Here is a 23,126-nt window from a genome sequence, read left to right as displayed (position 1 = left end):
AAAAAAAAGAGAGAGAAAGTTTACAGTAGAGAATTCTGACGAACACTATCCCAGCCAATTGATCAAGGGTAACTAATCTCAGCAGTGATAAGTCATATTGATAGTATGAACCCTTGATATGATGTGATGATAATGGCACTTTTTCTCTGTGGTCTTCCTCCCCAAAACACATTTCCCCAGTCTAATCATGAGGGAACATCAGATAAATCACAATTGGAGGACCTTCTACAAATATCTGACCAGAAGTCCTTAAAACTCTCAAGTGTTGTCAAAAACAGGGGAAGTCTGAGTAATAGTCACAGCCAAAAGGAGCCTAAGGAGACATAACTGCAAACCATCATATAGTATCCTAGATGGGATCCTGATATAGACAAATGACATTAGGGGAAAACTGAGGAAATCTAAAGTATGAACTTCAGTTCCTAAGAGTGTATCAAGATTGGCCCATTAATCACCCCATACTAATATCCTAATGAGAGATGCTAATGGTAGGGGAAACTAGGTGTGGTGTATATAAGAACTGTCTGTACTATCTAAATAATAAGTCTGTAAATCTAAGACGGTTCTGAAAATAAAAAATTATTTTAAAATAAAGGAAATAGACGTGTCTCCTCTACCACTCCCAGAGAGAGTTCTGGTGCACCCATGCCTGGGCTAGAGGTACCTTCCTTCACACCTTGGCCTTTCATTTTCTCTCTTTACCCCCACCCTCTGCAGTGCTTGAACAGAGGACTTAGTGCTGAGACTGCCTAAACCCATCAGGAAAGTGGTGGAAAATTCACTATCATCATTGCCAGAAAGAGTGATTTATGGCTTTGCTCTTGAGCTCCCAGTTTGGCTTTATACTATATCTTGTATGGACTTTTATTCCTGAATCTTGACTAGATTCCTTAGGCTTAACCTTTTGGCCTCAGAAATATTGGGCACTTGCCTTGCCTGTTTACCTCCTACAGTAATCAGCTATGTCCTTTTATTTGGAGTACATGATGAGTACCTCTCCACTAACTCCATTCCTATAGGCACAGATATAACTATGCTAAAAATCAACAGCAGAAAAATACCAAGAGGCCATCCCAACATTAAGAGAGATTACTGGGGCGCCTGGGTGGCTCAGTCATTAAGCGTCTGCCTTTGGCTTGGGTTGTGGTCCCGGGGTCCTGGGATCGAGCCCCGCATCGGGCTACCTGCTCCACGGGAAGCCTGCTTCTCTCTCTCCCACTCCCCCTGCTTGTGTTCCCTCTCTGGCTGTCTCTCTCTGTCAAATAAATAAAATCTTAAAAAAAAAAAAAAAGAGAGATTACTGTTAGTGACATAAACCAAATATTCTTTTTTTGTAGCCAAAGAACTTTACACCAAAAACTGAATTGTATGTAGATATACTAACACCAAGTATTTATTTGTGATCTTTGATGTAATAATTTTGACTATAATTATCTTGACTATCTTTTATTAATACCCAGTACCAAGATGTTAAAAAAAGTAAGTTGAACTTTTCTTAGATTAAGTTCTATTAATATTATAAATGTTCTTAAATATTAGTTATTAATGGAAAGAGTAAATAAAATGCTGCCTTACCAAAGAAAAATTAAAAATAAATAAAGAGAATGAACTATTGATACATGTGACAACTTGGGTGGATCCTAAGGGAATTATACTGAGTGAAAAAAGCCAGCTCAAAAGATTATATTTATGTATTATGTAGCAATTTATATTAAGTTTGGAATAACAAAATTATTGAGAGAGAGAACAGACCAGTGGTTGGCAGGGGCTAGGGATGGAGGAGAGGGAGGGCATGAGTAAAACAGGTAGCAGGAAGGACACTTGTGATAATGAAATAGTTTTGTATCTTGATTGTGGTGGTATTTGTATGAATCTACACATGAGAAAATTGCATAGAACTACACACACACACACACACACACACAAGGGCATGTACAACTGGTGAATCCTAAATAAGCTTTGTGCATTGTACTAATGTCATTTTCCTGGTTGTGATATGGTGTAGAGTTATACACCACAGGGCGAATCTGAGTAAAAGGTAAATGGAATCTCTCATTACATATTTAAAGGCATTAGCTGCTGCTTTTATTCATTCTTTTTTTAATTGACATATAATTCATATACCACAAAATTAACCCTTTTGAAGTGTACAATTCAATGGGCTTTAGTATTCACAGTCCAATTTAGTATATTGGTCACATATATGTAACCATTACTACTAATTCTAGAACACTTTCATCACCACAAAAGAAACCCTATCCTCAGGAGCAGTCACTCCCCGTTTCCCCCTCCTTTATCCTCTAGAAACTATCAATCTACTTTCTGTCTCTCTGGATTTGCCTATTCTTGAAATTTCACTTTCATGGAATCAATACAATATGTGTTCTTTTGTGTCTGGCCTTGTTCACCTAGCATGTTTTTGAGATTCATCCACATTGTAGCATGTTTGAGTTTTACATTCCTTTCTGTGATTGAATAATATTCCATCATATAGACATACCACATTTTGTTAATTCATTCATTACTTAATGGACATCTAGGTGGTTTCTGCTTTTTGACAATTATGAATAATATTGCTATACACATTTATTTCCAGACTTTTTTGAACATATGTTTTCAATTTTCTTGCGTATGTACCTATGAGTGGAATTTTTGGGTCATATGATAACTCTCTTTTAACTTTTTGAAGGACTGACACAGTTTTCCAAGATGCGGCACCATTTTACATCCCCACCATCAGTGTATGAGAATTCCAATTTCTCCACATCCTCACTAACATGTTATTGTCTGTCTTTTTGATTATAGCTATCCAAGTGGGTATGAAGTGACATCTCATTGTGGTTTTGATTTTCTATTTCTTTTTTTTAAAAAAAATTTATTTATTTATTTGAGAGAGATAAAGAGATTGAGCATGAGCAGGGGAAAGGATAGAGGGAGAGGGAGAGAGAGAATTTCAAGCAGACTCCCTGCTGAGCACAGAGCCCCACTCAGGGCTTGATCCATGACACAGAGATCATGATCTGAGCCAAAACCAAGAGGGGGATGCCCAACTGACTGAGCCACCCAGGCACACCTGATTTTCTATTTCTTACTGACTCAATTTCAGTAGCTTCTCTCTTACTAGGAATTTATCTATGGCATCTATGTTATCTATTGTTGGTGTACAATTATTCTTAATTTTTACTTATAGTCCTTTTTATTTTTGTAAAGTTGATAGTAACGTCCTCTTTCATTTTTGATTTTAGTAATTTGAGTCTTCTTTCCTTTTATCTTCATCAGTCTAGCTAAAGGTTTATCAATTTTATTGATTTTTTCAAAGAACCAACTTTTGGTTTTATTGATTTTCTCGATTGTTTTTCTATTCTCCATTTCATTTTTTTCCTCTCTAATCTTTTTTCCTTTCCTTCCTCTTGCCTTGGATTTAGTTTGCTCTTCTTTTTCTAGTTATTTTAGGTGGGAAGTTAGGTTACTGATGTAAGGTTTTTTTCTTCTTTTTAAATACAGGCATTTCTGGTTTTGTGTATTTTTTCAACTTCATGTGAATCAATTATTACTTCGAAATAAAAAATTTAAGAAAAAGTATGTACTTCTACTATGCCAAGGGAGCTGTGTGTGGTGATGCCTCGGCCATTGTACCTATCCTCAAGGAGGTTAGTCTAGTGGAGCAAGGTACCAACAGAATGATCTGGAAGATGAGGAGATGGCTGCCTGCTGCAGAGATGAGAGGACACTGAGAGATATCCAGGAGAGCCCCATGAAGGTACAATTGAGGGCTTGTATGAATTGAAGAGCTATGCTTCTACCATGGGAGTTCCATTCTCAGGCCAGTCCCTGACAAGGTTGCCACTTCTTTCTTCTCAGATCTTCAGGGACCACAGCTGAAGCCATTTGGGACAGGGATGGACGCATACTCTGATTAAGGCTAATATTCCTAGCTGAGGGTTTTTCTCTGCAGCTCAGAAATCTTAAAGATACCCCTATCTCCTACCAAGTCATTCAAAATGTTCAAAATGTGCCTATTGACTTCCTTTATAAAAAATAGGAAGAATGGTGTTAAAACAGGAAGGGAAGGCTAGAAAATTTGTTGGGGTTACTAATAGCAAAAACATTTCAAGGAATTACCATATACCCTCAATGAACTTCCTCAGCTCTACCAAACATTAACACTTTGCTTTGGGTTTCTAACACTTGTTTAACATTTATTTTGAAAACTTTTTGATCAGACAACACACATTCTTTTAGTTTTTAAAGAGAAATAGTATAAAGAGGTACAAAGGTGAAAAGTCTTGTTCTTGCCTCTGCCCTTTTTTTCTTTTCTTTTCTTTTTTCTTTTTTGAAGATCTAATTGACTTTATTAAGTGAATCATGAATTGGGCAGCATCCCATCTAGCAAGTAGAGGGAGCCCATCGCCTCTGCCCTTTCTACCCCATTACACTCACACCTCACAAACACTCACAGGTGACCATCTGTATTTTTCTTTATGCAGACATAAACAAAATATTTTCATACCTCCTCCTTTTCTCTTTCTTCCTGCCCCCAAAAGCTAGCATCCTATGCATACTGTTCTGGACTATCATTTAACAACGTAGTTAGAAAGATTTCTAGATCAGAACATAGTAATGCTTAAAAAAAAAACAAAAACAAATGGTCTTCAGCCCCCTGCCCTCCAGCATCCCCTCAGACATTGCTCATGCTCCCTCTCTTTCCTGTTTAACCTTAATTGTTTGAATCCCAAATTCCCCAAGCATAGTTCATTCTCTGTGCTAACAAGCTCAGGGCTTACACAGACCCCAGGCTGTGTGACTGGGGCAAAGCCACAAACCCCCTGTGCCATCAAGACCACAGGGACACATTCAGGAGTGACAGCAGCAGGGTGATGATTGCCTCAGCATGAGCGACACCCCAAAGAGATCACTCTGGGCCAAGGAGAAGAGATGATCCGGAACTAGGCCTTGTTGCCAAGCAACCCCAGAGGGGATGAAATTAACTCAGTCTGTTTTTCATGTAACTGCATCTCAAATGAAAGCTGAGGCCAGAGTTGATCCCATGCAAAATTAATAATTACCACATGATTCTTTCTTTCAAATGGCTGTTGCCAAAAGACAGGGAACTAAAAAAACCAGTCTACCCCTTTTTTAAAGGGGTAAGGGAGGGGGGCGGAAAAAGAGAACAAATACATGCAGGTCCCATGTTTTTCCATTTGAGTCTTAGGTAGGAAATCAGACCTTTCTCTCTTAGACTGCTGTTGAATCTCCCTGGTAGGAAACCTGCTTTAAAAGCAGATCCCAAGTAGACAAGATAATATGCACCGAAGAGCTGAGGGAGGATATTTTTCCTAGAGGTGAGAGAAAGCTTGGATCATATGAGACCCTTTTAGTCTCCTTTTTTAGAAAATTTAAAATGTACTTTTCCCCATTAGTATGTTCAGGGAGGATAAATTGTCATAAAAATAAAAATCGCCCTTCCACCTACTCTGCTTACCCCAGCACCAACAGCTGAAAGAGGAGCACAGCTTGATATGCTCAATAACCCTTGCTTTTCAAGGGCTTATCAAATTTAAAAGGCAAAAATGACATAGAAAAGTAGATTCCCCCACCCACCACCCCCTGCTTCTGCTGCATTAATTTGGGTAAATTAACTGTGCGGTCAGAGAGGAGCGGTGGCCTTCTCACCAACAGAACCTTTGATTATTATTTTGTAGTTGTGCAATAAAGCGTAATTCAAAACAAAGGTTTTTTTTAACCAAAGAAACTAATTTTATCTGAGAAGGAAAGCTTTCTTGCCTGACAGAAGGTGAGACTTTGTCCTGGGCAAAGTAGCGACCAGTGGTCTTCCTCACTTAGCATTTATGCAATGTATTTGCTCGTGTTGAGACAGGATACTCCCTTGTTCCCTTCTGCCACTCCACCATCTTCACCTCATACTAGGCCAATTTGAGCAAACCTCCTCCTCCTCTGTGAAGCGATGAGTATTTGCTGACAGAGTGGAGCAGAATGTACTGGTACATAGAGAAAACCAGATAGCAAAATGTACACAATTGATTTTTGGAAACTCTGTCAGTCAGGGTCTCAGCAGGAAACAGATGCTACCTTCAAATCAGATGCTTTGAGGAGCTTTTAATAAAGGGGTTATTTAGAAAGGTTGGTGGGGACACCATAAAGGATGGGTATTACCTGGGGCTGATCACACTGGATGGAGAGTCACTCCCATGCCTAAGCCTGCAGAATGAGAGACATGGCAGCAGAGGGATGGGATAGAGAGGGCCACCTTACACAGTGTAGCCGTCAGTGCGGGGAGGGATAGCCCTATATCACTTGCCTCCTTCCCTTTGATTTCCGGCAAGGGCTCCCCATTTGGCTGAACCCCACTGGAAGTCAGAGAACCAAGAAACCCTTGAATATAGAAACTATAGGTCAGCCTCCTGGGGCATGGAGCCTCAGGTAGAGAGATCGTAACACACAGAAAACAGCGAATGCTAAACTTAATCTGCCTGGCTTCTCTCTATTCATTCAGCCAGCACTTAACTGATCACCAGCTTTGTGCAGGCACTGAGCAAGGAGACATAGCAGTAAGCAAGGCAGCCCTCATGGAGCTGACAGTCCCTCTGGCCATGTCAGGCCTAGGCAAAGCTGCAAACTACATCCAGACCGAACGCTCAGGATCATAAGCCCTCCAACTTGTACCATGGTTATTGCCTGACTCCTCTTATCCCTCTTTCCTCTTGGTCAGGAATAAAGAAAGATTTTCTTGTTATACTTTAAATAAATACAGAGGGGTGTCTGGCTGGCTCAGTTAGTGGAGCATGCGACTCTTGATCTTGGGGTTGTAAGTTCGAGTCCCACATGGGGTGTAAAGATTACACAAAAATAAAATCTTAAATAAATAAATAAATAAATAAAAATTTGAACAAGCAAAAAAAAAAGATTCTCTTGTTACCGTAGCTACTGGTAGTGTGTATGAGCAGGTGTGTGTTAGGCATGGGTATTAGAAGGGCACATATACAGAGGAACCCAGAAAAAGGAAGGTAGCTGGGCCTGAGGAAAGGCAGGAACAGAGGTAAAGCCAGGTCACAGGAGCTTCTCTACAGGGCATGGCCTTGAAGGACCCAGCTCCTACCCATATGTCTGCCCTCTGCCTCCTCCATTTGCACCCAGATTCTAGCTCTTCTTCCCATAGGTTTGGACCAGCTCCTCTTTCTGTGCTGACCCACAGAGGCAACTGCCTAGCCTATGGGGGTGACCCTTGGGCTAACCACCTAACAGTGGTCATTCCTGGACATAGAACAGCTTGGTGTTATCTCTCTGAGCAGAGTGCTGTAGGTGGGGCAGTCTCCCCTGTATAGAAGACACTGGGTATGGTGGAGCCCCTGGCTGACATTCCCAGGGTCCCCCTACTACTAGATGACAAACTCCTAGAGGTCAGGAATCTGGGTCTTACATTGGTTTTCCAGTTTCGGAAAATGGCATCGTTTCTTTTAAGTCAGCCACTCAGTCAGCATTTACTGAGTAGCCTGGGCAAAATAACCCCTAAGTTGCAACTAGCTACCTCAACTACATCTGTTCCTGGGAATCTTAAAGCACAAACACACTTGACATTTGTTGAGAAGGACTTTGTTGATCCACAGGCAGAGAAGCCAACCTGTGCTGGGCTGATAGACAGGCTGGCGAAGAGTGCATCCTGTTGGGGACAATGGCTCCCTTTTTCCTGAAATGCCTCCCAGCTGTGTGTCACCAAGCGCAGGCTGGGCTCAGTTCCTTGTACTAAGAAATCTCTGAGTGTAGCCTGAGAGCAAGTGAGGCGCTGCCTTCCTGCTATGTAACCCTCTTGTCACATTTCAGCAATATGAGCTTATTGACATTGTACCGAGAGGCTGACACCATCAGTTCTTCCCAGAGCAAAGCTAGCCCTTCTGATGGTGAGCATGGTACTCCCTGCTGTGTATCAGAGAGGTTTTCTTCCTGATTGTTTCTGAGGGATAGAATTCCTTTGGCTGATAATTGGAGGTATGAGCTAGAGTAAAAGCTGCTAGTAGAAATGTTTTTGAGGGGTGCCTGGGTGGCTCAGTGGATTAAGCGTCTGCCTTCGGCTTAGGTCATGATCTCAGGGTCCTGGGATCGAGCCCCGCATCGGGCTCCTTGCTCATGGGAAGCCTGCTTCTCCCTCTCCCTCTGCCCCTTTTCTCGCTCGTGCTCTCTCTCTCTCTGTCAAATAAATGAATAAAATCTTAAAAAAGAAAAAGGAATGTTTTTGAGTTCTCCTACACTTCTGGCCTAGAAACTTTAAGGCAGAAAACAACTGGTTCCCTTGCAGGGACATTTGGCACTTTCCACGTGGCTTAGCTTTCTAAACTAAATTCACCAGTCCCTGGGAGACTTGCTCATCCAGAGACTCAGCGGGATAACAACTTGGAACAGCAGGATTGACCCTTAGGACAGGGGAAGGTTTTAATTAACTTCAGCTGAGAACTTTCCAAGGCGTTTTCAACTGTTTTTAGAATGTTGTGTTCCAAGCTGTAGAGGTTAAAACTTCCTTTTTCTGGTATCTAAAAGTGACCTTTAGAAGCAAAATAAGAACAGCTTTTGGCCCCTAATGCCACCGCACATGAGCCAGGCCTGAACCTGCCACTGAAGAGGAGAAACTGTCTCTAGGGTCTTTTTAGGGCCAGAATGGCATGTTTGACCTTAGACATGAGGACCTGGAGGTCTTGGAGCGGACTGCTTGATTAGCCATCAATGTTCGAGTAGGATCTTGGTCTTTTCCCAATGCCTGGGACTTTGGGGGACAGCTAGTGAATGTAATAGCCAGCTGGGCACTGTTGAATATCTAGAGAGGGGAAATGGTGACCCTTCGGTACCATGAGGCCTGGTCTTCCTGACATCTTAGAGCAGAGATTACCTGCTGGGACTAATGGATCTAAAAAAGTCACGTCATGAGAACTTCTTTTTCACCTGAAAGGATGTGTTGCATCTTTGCTTTACTTTTCTTTTTTTCTAAAGATTTATTTATTTGACAGAAAGAGCGAGCAGGGGGAGCAGGCAGAGGGAGAGGGAAAAGCAGGCTCCCCTCTGAGCAGGGAGCCCAATGCGGGGCTCCATCCCAGGACCCTGAGATCATGGCCTGAGCCAAAGGCAGATGCTTAACTGACTGAGCCACCCAGGTGCCCCAATGCTGCATCTTTTCAAGAATGGACATCTCATTCTTTTTTTTTTAAGATTGTATTTGTTTATTTGACAGAGAGAGACACAGCGAGAGAGGGAACACAAGCAGGGGGAGTGGGAGAGGGAGAAGCAGGCTTCCCGCAGAGCAGGGAGCCCGATGCGGAGCTCAATCCCAGGACCCTGGGATCATGACCTGAGCCGAAGGCAGACGCTTAACAACTGAGCCACTCAGGCGCCCCAATGCTGCATCTTTTCAAGAATGGACATCTCATTCTTTCATTCAGGAAGGCTGATTGAGTCCTTTCTACCCAGGCACCATGCTGGGTATTAGATGATAGAGTAGGAAACAGTCACACATTTTTTTTTTAAGGTTTTATTTATTTGTCAGAGAAAGAGAGAGAGAGCACAAGCAGGGGGAGCTGCAGGCAGAGGGAGAAGCAGGCTTCCCGCTGAGCAGGAAGCCTGATGTGGGACTCCATCCCAGGGCTCTGGGATCAGGACCTGAGCCCAAGGCAGACGCTTAACTGATTGAGCCACCCAGGCGCCCCTGGGACTGAGGTTCTATGTTTATATCAAATAGCACTGGACTGGACCCTGAGCCCTCAGTTTGACTCCAGGTTTTGTCAGTAACTGACTGTTCCCTTAAAAGAGTCTCTCAGAATCTGTTTATTATATCATTTGTGAAATAATTGTTGATTTGATTATCTCTAAGTTTCTATAAATTGCCCTGACCCATAGTTGAAGAATAAATATTTATTTGGTTAATCTGTTTTCTCTCTACACCATGGTTCTTACACTTTCCACCTTAAAGACCTACCAATTTTACTGTTTCTCATTACCCAGCCCTACTGTTCTTCCCTGTAGAAAGAAGCAAAATGTTCTCTTTTCCAGTTGTTCCTGTTGGTGAGCGAACTCGCCATCTCACTTCTTAGTGGTTTTTCGTGCTCTTTCTCTGTGCTCTGTTGTCTTCCCAGGCTTTTATCTGAAATGAGGCCTCACAAAAGCAGGTTTGCCTCTCTGATCTATGGCTTTTACTGACATAATCAATTAATTAACAAGTCTTTATTGGGCACCTACAATGAGCAAAGCACAGCTCAGTGCTGTTCAAAAGAGAATATAGGTTTAAGACATGTTCTCAGACTTCTAGAAGACAAGATCTCTGAGGTTGCAAATGCCTTAGCTGCCTTCTGGTCCACCACTGACCTCCGCAGCCAGGGCTGATAACCACCTGCCACGCTGGAACCTTCTCTTCTCTGGGCCGCTGTGTCTCTACACCTCGTTTTCCTCCTCCCCATCTCACTTCTTCTTGACTTCTTCTGCTGGATCCTCCCTCGGGCCCATTCCCTACATCTGGTTCCCAGGGGCTCTGTCCTGGGCCCTCTTCTCTTCTCAGTCTCTTCATTCCCTGGACCATCTCTGCTATTCCCATGACTTCAGTTACCATCTATATGCTGATAATCCCCCCAAAATATGTCTTGTCATTCATATTAATGTGTCTCCAGCAGCACCTATGATCAAACACATTAACATATGGGTAGTGAAACAGAATAAATAAAAACTAGAACCACCCTCTCATCAGTTCTAGTCAGATTTTGTTGCCAAGTTAGTTTTAGTGCCATCTCGTTTTCCAGAGCTGTGTTGGATTTTGGGTTTGCACAGGATTATGGACCAGTATGAGGAGGGGCGGCCTTTTTCACTCCAGAGAGGGAAAAAGGATAAAGAAAAGAGAACTGTTTTGTATCCCCCCTTCCACAGAACAATGAATATCCACAAGAGGTCTCTACTGCTAGAATGAGTAAGTACAAATTTGCTTTTTCTTGTTAAAATAATAATAACAAAATAATAAAGTTCTATCATATCGTGGCTCCCCACTACACTAGTGAAGCGCCTCACTTTACTTAGAATTTCTCACTTAGCTGAAACGCTTAGGGTTTCTGTAACACATGGTTTCTGTACTTCCTGCATTTATATACAACACTCACACTTACGGCTTTAATTCTTGGGTATTTAATTAGGTACATAACAATGAACAAAGTAAATTTCCCAGCTCCTTTCAGTGATGACTATTTTCATACCCTAGCATAACATTTCCCATGAGCTGGCCCTATAGCCAGGTAAGTAATAGAGTTAGAGAATGTTCAAGAAGCTAGGGTTGGGGGATGGCGGGACAGAGTCGCACCGGGAGGCCGAATAATACGTTATTTTAGTATTTTCAGGGAGACAGAGAAAAAATTAATGCAAATATCTCTACCCCCCACCTCTCTTTGTTTTGCAAAGCCTTTCTTTGTCCAAGACTCAATTTTGGATTAGACCCTTGTTGACTATGTCTGTTTAAGTCCTAGATAAAGGCTTATTTGTTTGACCCGTCGTATCCATAATTGCTCTAACTGCTCGTTTGGATTTTCTTATTGTGTAGACTGCGCTAGGAAGCTTGGCAGGAAGCACACGGTGGAAACGTGGAACTGAACAGCTTAATGTGTGTAATTTGGGAAGTTCAGCAGATGCTAGGGCTTAGCAGGCTCTCGGCTTGTTCAAGACTAAGCCGGTGGATTTTCATTCTTGTGGGCAGCATGCCCCTTAAGTCTGAAGGCTTAGGTCCCACCCAAAATCAGTCCACACAGCCACCTCCTAGCTGTCCTACTCTTAAAACTAGGCTGGTAGTTGACAAAGGCTCTCCTATCACCCCTTCCAAAGGAACTGGAAGGGTAGTGAGATCACTGGGTTCCAGAGATGGTCCTGGTAAAGGCCGATATACATTGTTTTCTCTGGACATGAGTGTGGACTCCTAGCTGGTCTCTAGGAGACGTGTGGGACCACAAATGCAATGTCCATCCCCCCTATAGTGGATGACATGTTGTACCCCCCAGATCTCCCTCCAAGATTGAAGCACTTGTTTCCCCATCTACTGGGAGGGGAGTTGACAGCAGCCACTGGCAGCTGAGCCCCTTTCTGAGACTTCTCTGCCTAAAAGAGCCACCTTGCCCATGGCCATGTTCCCCTTCCCAAGGGCAGCTCATATCTAATAGCTGGTTGATGCGGAAGTAAAGGCCCAGCTCTGTCACCCCAATTTGGGACAACTCTGAGATATCCCAGAACCAGAGCTCCCTGAAAAATCACATAGGCTTTTCTCTTTTCTTTTCTTTTCCTTTTCTCTCTTCTCTTCTCTTCTCCTCTTTCCTCTCCTCTCCTCTCTTCTCCTCTCCTCTCCTCTTTCCTTCCTTTCCCTTCCTTCCCATGCCTTTCTTTTTCTTTTTTAAAGTAGGCTCCATGCCCAACATGGGGCCCAAACTTACGACCCCTAGCTCTATAGTCATATGTCTCACTGACTGAGCCAGCCAGGTATCCCCTTTCTGAAAGGTTTGTCAAGATTCTTCCAGAAAGTTTCCTGGTGACCCAAACTCTTTTTTTCTGATTTCTATAATGATCATTAATTTGATTTTGGCTGATCAATTAAACTTGGCTTCCTTTTTCTATAGTTTCATAGGCACAAAGTTTCTAGAGTTAATGAAATCCAAAAATGTCTCTGTGCAGCTGGGGGTGGAGGGAGGGTGACTCCTAAAGGGTGCTGCCCGGGGAAAACCATGTCCTAGAACAGCTTTAGATGAGAAGTGAAGGAAATGGAATGAAAAGGATTTCAATTTGCAGAGGAACAAGGGCTTAAACCTAATGTGTGGCTCAGAAGAGGATACTAATTTTTAGAAAAATGCATCCTCTCCTATCTGCAGTGGATTTTGAAATGTCAGTTTGTAGCTGTCTCAGTTTGGCACCGAAGAAACTGCCCAGCATGGTAGTGGGTGGGAGCCCCTTCTTTCTCCCACTTGCCTGTACTTCCCTCTATCTACACACTGTTGCCTTTTTTTTTTTTTTTGCTAGTTGAGGTCTAATTTATAAACAGTAAAATGCACAAATTCAAAGTATACAGTGTATAGAATTCCTTTGGCTGATAATTGGCAGTATGAGCTAGAGTAAAACCTGCCAGTAGAAATGTTTTTGAGGGGCGCCTGGGTGGCTTAGTTGGTTAAGCATCTGCCTTTGGCTCAGGTCATGATCCTGGAGTCCCGGGATCGAGTCCCACATCGGGCTCCCTGCTCAGCAAGGAGCCTGCTTCTCCCTCTCCCGCTCCCCCCTCTTGTGCTCTCTCTCTCACTCTCTCTCTCAAATAAATAAATAAAATCTTAAAAAAAAAGTGTACAGTGTGGTAAATTTTGACAGTGGTGTGCTCCCACTTAGCCATCATTCCAATCAACAGATGAAACATTTCTCTCATCTCAGAAAGTTCCCTTACACCTCTTTTCATTTAATTCTCTTCTTATCCTTGGGGCAACTGGTGTTCTGATTTCTATCACTACAGGTTAGTTTTTACCTGTTCTTGTACTTCATGTATATTCTTTTGTGTATGGCTTCTTTCACTCAACATGTTTGGAGATTTATCCACCTTGTTACTTGTATCCTGCTTCCCTTTTAAGACTATCCATGGGCGTGCTGGTTTTTTGCCTTAAGCATCTTTGCCTCAAGCATTTCCTCCATATGAGTTATTGGCTGTAAGACAATTTTGACATAAAAGATAAAATGGCAAAAAATAAAAGAGGGACATTCATTAAAAAGAACATAATGAAACTTGGAAAATGAATAGATTTAAAAGACTTTATTGCAAAATATGAAATACTTGAATACCTTCAAAATGTATAATGTTGATTCATGGTAATACTGCACCAATAACTGATTTTATTTTGTAGATTGTACCTAAGTAGTTGTCTTCAAAGTCTTTCATTCAGAGTATATACTTTTATTTTTTTCTTGTTGATTTGTTTCCCTGTTTGGCATCATGCTTTTTCTTTTTTTGCTAAAATTTCTTCCTTCATTAAGAGAGGCATCAGATTCCAAAAACTAGGATGCATATCTGTAACTGGGATATTGTGTTGGGAAAGCCTTTTATACTGCTGTTTGTTCTTGGCATATTGTCACTTGTCCATTGATAGATGTTCCAGAATTCTAGGGAAATGTGGGTTCAAAACTCTATGCCACCATATAGACGATTATGAGAGCTAAGATTTACATCATATACAAATGTGAGGACTGCCTTGAGAAATGAAACCAAACTGTCAGCCAGTTAATGAAACCAAACTGTCAACCAATTACTTCTTTTTTTTTTAAGATTTTAAAAAATATTTTATTTATTTGAGAGAGAGAGAGAGAGAGAGAGGAGAGGGGCAGAGAGGGAGAGGGACAAGCAGACTCCCCGCTGAGCACTGAGCCCCATGCAGGGCTCCATTCCACGACCCCGAGATCATGACCTGAGCTGAAACCAGGAGTCAGCCACTTAACTGACTGAGCCACCCAGGTGCTCCTGATTTTATTTTTTTAAGTAATCTATACACCCAACATGGGGCTCCAACTTACAACACTGAGATCAAGAGTCGCATGCCCTGCCAAATGAGCCAGCCAAGTACCCCTACTTTTTAATCTTTAATGGCAAAATTGCCTTATTGCTACTTAGTTATTTGACAAAAATGCTCACAGCAAAGATGACTACAGCAAAGATGCTTACAGTGAAAGTAACTAGAACCATCTGTGGGGTCCCTTGTTCTCTGATTTCTCTCTGCTTAAGGGAAAGGCCCTGCCCCTCCTGGCAATGGTTTTGCTATGACACATCTTACCAAGTGAGTTTCATCAGTCATGGGTCCTAAAAGACCAATCAGGTGGCTCCTCCCAGGTACAGCCAATTGATCTTCCTGTCCTCAATGGTGATGATGATTAATGATATCCAAACACTTTGGAATAAAGAGAGAGTAGCAATTCCTCTTGTGGACTCCCAGAACAAATGTTGATAATCCCTAGGATTCTATGCCAAGATACCACCTGTACTTCATCCTGATGAGGACTTGGTTCTACTGTCAAAGCCAAAGATGAAACAAACTTATTAAGCACCAGGAATCTATAGGCACTTGGTCATGCATGACCTTCCCCTTCTTGGGAACTCTTCGAGATAGATTTTACTATACCCATGAGGACACACAGAGTGGGATTTGAACTTGGGTTTGTAGATTTCCATACCATGATTTTTCACCACCAGCAGCCAAGACTTAGGCTCCTGTATCCATCTGAGGTGGCACATGCCTCACCGTTATACCCACACCTGGATGGCTGCACAACTGGGGAGGACTTGGAGCTTAGCATACTTATTTTCTCAATAAGAGCCAACTGGAGTTGGCAGATAAGTCTTCCTTTTTCAGAAATGTTCTCTGTTCTCCTTAGCCAGGCAGCTTTGACCTTTGGTAAAGGTCAGCAGATCTTTGTTATGCCCCTTGCAAGTCCCTGTTTTGTAACAGTTCTGTTTACAACTGAGATGGTTTCCAGACCTGGGGTAGCTGGCAGGATGATGCCAGCAAAGAGGCATTAGGTTCTCTAATAGGCTTATGCCCTGATAATCGTATTAATGGCACTGTCTCATGCTTGATGCTGCAATTATGGGCCTCTCCTCTTGAATGTAATTTTGCAGTTTGATAGTCATTACAAGTATGATTTTGCACTTCTCTTTAATGAGAGTTCCATTCCCCAAACAATATCACGACCCTAGTAGAGAGGGCTGTTGGTGCCCCTTCAAATTACTGACCTTATACACCATCACAACGTCATACACAGGCTGGACTTTACTCACCTGGGAATTCTGAGTTCTTCTAGCCTCAGGATTCTGTGGGAGATGGAGCAAATCCCCTGGGAATCATAACATTGGTTTCTGGTATCTGCATCTGATAATGAGGTTTTATGTCTTTCTGCTGTTGCAAAGTCAAAGTAATCTTGGGATAAAGGGCCTGCTTTAGAAGCCAGCTGATTTTTAACCTGTGACTTAATTGACCAACATTCAAGAGATTATCTCTAGTATCAGGTGTTTGGCCTTCCGAGATCTACTTTTCGGACCTCCTTTTTCTCATTTTCAAGTTCCAAGGGATTTGGACTGGAGTTCCAAGAATTCCAGTGCCCAGATTCCACACTTCGCATCAGTAATTAATATTTTAGCCATTGACAGAGGTGACTGTGGTTTTTATGGCTCCAACTGGGACTGATTAACAGACTCGCAAAACACTGCTGTCCTTCTGGAGCAACCTAAGTCCACAGCATATACAAGATTTAGGGATTTCTGCTGCCACTGCAGCTGCCTGTGTCCGCTTGCCCCTGAAGCATGATGGGAACTTTCCCAGGTCTGTGGGGAAGGAGGAGGGAACAACCAGGCCATGGGGCAAGCTGCCGAGGAAGAAGGCCATCGTTCTGAACCACATCCAGTGGGCTGCAGGAGTTGGCTGGCTCCCGTGGCTCCAGTACAACCAAGGAGGCCGAAGGGAGCTCTGGGCTTGCAGCTCTTGGGCTCTAGGGTGGCAGCTCCGTGGGGTGGTATCCGAATGGTGGGCTGATGGGTGCTCCTGGACAATGAAGCAGAGGCAAGAGCAAAGGAGGCAGGTGTGGGAGCTGGTGCAGGCTTTGGTTCGGTGGACATGCAGGTCCCCTAGGCTGGCTGGGTACAAATGGCAGCAAGAGGGGCAGCTGGGATTGCTTCTTCCACAACCTGCAGTCTGGCCGGGCAAAAATACTGCACGTGTGCTGGCACCAAAGACGGTCCAGGAAACTTGCTGAAGATCAACCTCTGTTTCTTCACCAGGCACACAGGTGACCCAAACATGAGAGGCCCAGGGCAAAGCCCAGGAGATTAGCCATGTAGCCCAGGCTGCCCAACCACCTGGCGGGAGCACCAGACTATGATTGAGAAGGTGCACGGCCATCGGGGTGACAACAGGTTGGGCAGCAGGGGTGCCAAAAGAGCATCTGTGACCTAGAAGCTTTTTGTGGACCCATGTCAGACTGTCTGTCCCATTGACAGTCTTTGTAGCCACAAAGGAACAGGCACTTGCCAATAGTCTTCTCAGCTTCAGTGAGCAGTCTGGGTGCCTTTCACCCCACCTTCTCCAGGAAGCCTCCCAGACTTTCCCAAGTCTGGCTAATTGTTCTCTTTTCTCATCTCAGAGCTCTTACTTTCTGCACCTTACAATTTAGCACTTAATCAGACACAGCTGTGCATTCCTCTCTAATTGTTTTGGGTGTGTTTGTCCTGTCTCTGGGCGAGATTACAGCTTCTTTTAGAGCAAAGACTCGCGATCTTTTTGGGAGGGCTCCTGGGAGACATATGGATGTATGTGAGGGCGTTCTGGACAAGGGAAATCACTCACATTCCTGCAGTGATTTATAGTTTAGAAAGTGCCTTTTTTTTTTTAAACTAATCTCTACACCCAACATGGGGCTCAAGCTCACGACCCTAAGATCAGGAGTCACATACTCCACCAACTGAGCCACCAGGTGCCCCTAGAAAGTGCTTTTACTTAAGTTATCTTCTCTACTCCTTATAGTTGTCCTGAGAAGTGTGTGTGTTTTAGCATCTACATACAATGAAACTGAGACGGAAGAGGTCAACAACCTGCCTGAGGAAGAGACAAAGTGAGTAGCAGAGGGGAGATAAGCCTGGGATTCCTGACTCGTGGCCAAGAGTCCCATAGGAGCTCATGTGTTGACAGCGAAGTCCCTAGTGTAGAAGAGGGGTAAGGAGAAGGGAGGTGTGACTCACATGCCTTTCCCTGATGGAAATCTTGGGGTGAAACAAGTGAGGGGGATGTGGCCCTGCTTTACAGAGCTACCAGGTCAGGCTTCACTGAGACCACTCATTTCTCTTTCCATGATCATTCTCATGGATCATGGATCCTCTATCCACCATCAGGCACAATCCTCTGCTTTTCTCAGCATCTGACCTCCCACATCTACTCACTCCCACCCCTACTCACTCCCACCCTCCAAATCTTTTTATGTAATCCTCTGGGACTGCAGACTTCAACAAGCAAACTGAATTGAAGGTTGCTCCATCCATCCATCCATCCATCCATCCATCCATCCATCCATCCATCCATCCATCTATCCTTAAGCTCTACTCAGAATGAAATCCCCACCTTCTTTGCTTCCCTGAAGCTCTAGGAGATGAAGGTGCTCATTTTTTCATCTCTGTGTCTCCCAGGGCCCAGAGGTGGGGTTAGTACTCTCTCTCTCATCATTTCTCCTCCACCTCTTACAAACACTCTTGTTCTTCCACTCTTGAGGAGACCTCTGCCTAGCCATATCCCTCTTCCTTTCTGGTGGTTCCCATCTTCTGACCTCCTTGTCATTCCCTCTTCCTCACTTTCTTAAGACTTCAGCTCCCAGCTCCGTGACCTTCATACCATGACCTTGACTTCAATTCCTGCCCATATCTTCCTGGGTGGCTTCACTGCCCACACAGGTGACCTATCCAATACCCTGCCTCTCATTCCCTTGGCCTCATATTCTCCAGTGACTTTCTCTTCTACTCTCCCCTATCATATCCTGGCTTTGTCATTAAATCTCTCCACCTCCTGAACCACTAACCTAAGCATCCAGATTGCTGACCCAAGTCAGCAACCCCCTCTTCTTCCAAAATGACTAAACACTTGATACCTCCAGCGCATTGATTCCTTTCTCTCTTATCATTCATCATGTCAACCTCACTTTTGCCAAGGTTCTCAATTCCTTAGCAAAAGGAATTTGCTCCTCTACCCTAGGAATTCCCTCACCTGAGTCTGCACCAGAGCAGACACCTGAGCCCTCCTGGAGGAAATCACATAGGAGGGCCAAAGGGTACCTTATAAGTTCACACCACCAAACTCAAGTGGGTTGCCATACTGCCATTTCAACCTTCCCATTTCCTTTTTTTTTTTTTTAAAGATTTTATTTATTTGACAGAGAGAGACACAGCGAGAGAGGGAACACAAGCAGGGGGAGTGGGAGAGGGAGAAGCAGGCTTCTTGCTGAGCAGGGAGCCTGATGTGGGGCTCAATCCCAGGACCCTGGGATCATGACTTGAGCTGAAGGCAGACGCTTAACGACCGAGCCACCCAGGCACCCCTCAACCTTCCCACTTTCTGCAAGGACTCTGTCACACCTTCTCCACTCTCTTCAAATCTGTCAGCTCTCCCTGCCCCACCCCCAGCCTCCTGTATGTCACAGAGCAAGAGAAAATCATCCTGTGGAAGGATTCAATGTCCCACACCAAACCTGCCTGATTCAGTCCTCCTCCAACTTCCTCACTCCTGTTATAATAGAGGAGGTAGCCTCCTGCATGAGGTTAGACTTTCCACCCATACTCTGGTTCTGGTCCTCTCCCATGGTCACAGGAACCTTTATTGTCCATTGTCCTCTCACTGCTATACCTTCATCTTCCTCTTCTCTATAGGATCCTCCCCATCTGCATTTAAACACACTCAAGTTACTCTATCCTAAACCCAATGCTGATAGAACATTCCTCTCCAGCTGTTTCTCTCTCTGACCCTTCAAACCTTTCTGTCTGCATGAAGTACCGTTCTTCATTTCTTCACCGCTCACTCACTCCTCAATCCACTCCAGTCTATCTCTTTGCCCTTCACTATACCAGTCACTGCTCTGTGAAACTCCCAATGACACTAAGGTCAGTCAATTCAGGGGATGTTATTTAGTGCTCATCTCCCTAGGGTCTCTCAGCCATTTTGAGTGCTGTTGACTACTGCCTCCTTATAACATGTTCTTTCCCTGGGAAATCCCTCCCTCCCCAAGCTCCTAGTTTTCTTCCTGCCCCTCTGGCAGCTCCTCTGCTTCATCTGCAGATAGTCTGCCTCTGTTCAGCCTTTAGGTAAGTCCTAGGCCCTCTTCCAGTCGAGCTCTATACTCTCCGAGGGGACCACCTTATTCTCCTGGCTTTATTACCACCTCTACTTACTACTTCAGTTTCAGCCCCTCTTCAGAGACCTGGACCATACGACCAATGACCTACTCAACATTTCCACTTGGGCACCTCACAGGCACCTCAGACCCACCTTGACCAAATGTGAACCTTGGGAAGATTTTCTCAGTTCTCTTCCCTGAGGGTCCCCCAACTGATAAAATGGCACCACTGTCCATCTGGTTGAAGAAGCAGGGAACTGGGAGTTTTCCTTAATTCCTCCCTAGTTAAGCAATCACCAAGTCCTGTTGGTATTCTTCTCTCTGTTTGCTTTACCACTTAGATAAAAAGCCCTATTTTTTTAAGATTTTATTTATTTATTTGAAAGAGAGAGAGACAGCAAGAGAGGGAATACAAATAAGGGGAGTGGGGGAGGGAGAAGCAGGCTCCCCGCTGAGCAAGGAGCCCAATGCAGGGCTCAATCCCAGGACCCTGGGATCATGACCTAAGCCGAAGGCAGATGCTTAACGACTGAGCCAGCTGGGCACCCCAACCCTTTCATTTATATTTTGGCAACAGCCTCCTAACTATCCCTCAACCCCCTTTCTCCCTCTTCCCTATTCTTCACATTTGGTCAGAGTGATCTTACTGAAAATGGTATTCTAGGTCCTACAAAACATAGCCCCTGCCTACCTCTCCAACTTCTCCCTCAACCACATCGCCTTGTAGTATAAACCAGCCAGGAACTCCGTTCCACTTTCCTTTTTGCCTGAGTAAATCCTGCTCACCCTTCAGAGCTCAACTCAAATGTCACATCCTCTTGGACTCCCCCAAATGGTCCCACCACCTTGTACTTCCGCAATTGTCATTATATAATTGACAGTGCATTGAATTGTGAAGCTGTCTCTCCCAGTGAAACTGTGAGCTCCAAGAGGGAAGAGTTTGTCTGTCATGTTCACCACTCCAGTGTCACCACATATTTGTTAAATAAATAAATAATACATCTTTACCTACTGATGATGGACCCAGGCCCCAACGCAAGAGTAAAGACTACAGCCAAGTGGGTGCAGAACTTAGCGTTGAGTAATTCCCCCAAAGGTACAGTGTTAACTGTTATAGATACACTCCCAGCTGCATTAATTAATGGCAGGATGGAGAGAATGCCCTTATTTTTAAATTTCAGGGCCTGGGCAGCTACAAAGGACACAAGCTTAATTTCCTTGTTGGATCCCAACTTACACTGTAGCAGTTCCTTTACTAAAAACTCCTTGGCAGGCAGTCCCTAAAAGTATGTCTGTGGCTACTGGGTGCCCATTTAAAGGGAAGACACACGCGCATAGAAAACAGTATGTCAGTCTGACGGCACAGAAAAATCTTCAGAAGTCAGTCTTGTCCCACCACAGCATTTAATCAGAACAGCAGCCTAGAGATACCTTTATTTAAACCAAGGAACATGGACTCAGGAATAATTATTTTGATGCAGAATGAAAGCATAGGCTTTGTTTATTAATTTATACTTTCTCTAGAGTTCTTGAAGAATTTCTAATTTCTGTATTTCTTTAAAAATGTTTTATTAGCTTTCTAAATTGACAGTTAATATAACTGGAAAAATACAAAATGCAGAGTCAGTATAAGGGTATAAAATTCATCTCCCTCCTTCCCACACTCCAGTCCCACACTTGGGATAACCATGGTTAGCAGTCGGTGTGCATCCTTTGTGTTTTTCTAGGAATAGACCAAATCCAACTTGTTTCTTTGACTTTTATGTTTCAGTCTTAGGAGAATCACGTGATCAACATAAAAGCAAAAAGGTCGGAAGGCTGAAAATCAAAACTTTCCCAGATCTGACTCTGAATTCCTGTTTCTAGCGTGCACCCACGTGGCTCAGTGCGTCCAGCAGCAAAGTGGTCTTTTGCTCGGAGCTTGGATAAGAGTAAGGGGCCCACACTCGATAGGGCTGAGCTCCTAGGTGCCTGAAATTCCTCCATTTGCATTTCCTTCCCCTTCGGCTAATTCCGCCTCAGAAAGCCTTCTGAAAAATGCAAATATTTGAGGGTGGAGTGTTCTTAATTGCTCGCTCTGGTTGTGTAAAGGGGATCTCTTTTTTCCTTAAGAGGTGAGGACCAAGCGAGGGAGGTGCTTTCTGATGGGCCTCGGGCCAGGCTTGCCTCCCCACGGAGCACGCGCGTGACAAGCTGGCCGCTCCGGGCCTTTCAGACCTGCGCAACCTCCCCATCCGGTTGCGCTAGGCTTACCTGGGGCCCCCAAAGTTGGGCTGGGACTCACCTTAGAAGGCAGTGCTCTGGCGAGCCAGAGGGGGCGCTGGGCTGAGGGTGCGTCTGTGGTTCCAGGTGTTTCGGCCGGGGGGTGTCCTCACCCAACAGTGGGGAGCCGAAGGTGTGTCAGAGTTCAGCCATTTAGGCTGCTCCTAGGTGTCCACCCTGCCCCTTTGGGCGGCGGCGCGGGTTGGAGGCGCAGCGTCGGGACACCTTGCCTTTATGGCTTCCAAGACGCGCGTGGAACCTCCAGGAAATTCTCTGCAAGACACCGCAAGGAGGAGAGCTAAAACTTCTCCCTCACCAGTTCCTGGGCGGCTCCATAAATTTGGAGATCGGGGGGCAGTGCCAAGTAGGGCATCATTTAGGCCTTGGGCTCTAGGGCGGTATTTGGGGATCTAAGAGGTGGCGACAAGTAATGGGTGGGCAGAGAGCAACGGTCAAGTCCCACGGTGGCCCTGGTTCCCCCTTCCCCAGTGGAACTCCGGGTTTTGCAGGGGCGCACGCACCCAAACACGGGAACGTCGGCCGTGGTCCGGTCTAGGCCCAGTCACAAACTGGTTCTGGCCAGAAAAGGTCGCTGGAGTCCTACCCAGGCTATGTGCTTAGTCCCCCAACATTAGGCGCCCCGCAAGAGGGGCGACCTGCTGTTGGAGAGATTTAGGTTAGACCCGGGTTGGAATATGGTCGAACTGTCCTGTGCTTCCGAGGGGGTCTACTTCCTGGGGGCCCCTTCCCCCCAGTTTAGCCCTTTACTTTCCACGTGTGGACCTGGGCCCCGGAGGGTCTCTGGAAGCTAGGAGGAGCACCAGCCTGGGCGAATCTTGGGCGCCAGCTGGCAGACAGGCGGGAGCTCGGCCTTCCCCAAACTTGGGGCGCCGGCTGCGGGCCCCGCTGGGCGGTGACGTGAGGGGTGGTGCCGGGCTTGATTGGCGCGCCGGGCGGGG

Source organism: Mirounga leonina, unplaced genomic scaffold (genome assembly GCF_011800145.1).
Source record: "Mirounga leonina isolate KUSES-001 unplaced genomic scaffold, KU_Mleo_1.0 Mir_125, whole genome shotgun sequence".
Lineage (NCBI taxonomy): Eukaryota > Metazoa > Chordata > Mammalia > Carnivora > Phocidae > Mirounga > Mirounga leonina.
The sequence above is the reverse complement of the archived record's forward strand: the minus strand, read 5'-3'. Positions refer to the sequence as shown.